The sequence below is a fragment of the Chiloscyllium plagiosum genome, chromosome 3 (assembly GCF_004010195.1).
Source record: "Chiloscyllium plagiosum isolate BGI_BamShark_2017 chromosome 3, ASM401019v2, whole genome shotgun sequence".
NCBI lineage: Eukaryota > Metazoa > Chordata > Chondrichthyes > Orectolobiformes > Hemiscylliidae > Chiloscyllium > Chiloscyllium plagiosum.
In genome coordinates, this window is record NC_057712.1 from 39530708 (window position 1) to 39531035 (window position 328).

Below are 328 nucleotides of genomic sequence, written 5' to 3' on the forward strand. Positions count from 1 at the left end.
CCTGATGGTTCCAAACTCGATCCCTCTACCAATAAAAGCTAGCACACTGTATGTCTCCTTAACAACCCTATCAACCTGGGTTGAAAAGTGTGGTGTCGGAAAAGCACAGCAGGCCAGCCAGCATCCGAGGAGCAGGAGAATCGATGTTTCGGGCATAAGCCCTTCATCAGAACAGGAAGGCAGATTACTACCTAAATGGAATCAATTTAGGTAAAGGGGCAGTACAAAGAGATCTGGGTGTTCTTGTACACCAGTCAATGAAGGTAAGCATGCAGGTACAGCAAGTAGTGAAGAAGGCTAATAGCATGCTGGCCCTCATAACAAGAGG

The 328-nt window shown here is 47.0% G+C and overlaps 1 protein-coding gene across 2 annotated transcripts in view; it reads right to left on the reverse strand.

Moving 5' to 3' along the window:
- LOC122542620 (potassium voltage-gated channel subfamily KQT member 5-like) overlaps positions 1-328 on the reverse strand; it is a 237475-nt gene that overhangs the window by 47156 nt on the left and 189991 nt on the right. The window lies entirely within an intron of this gene.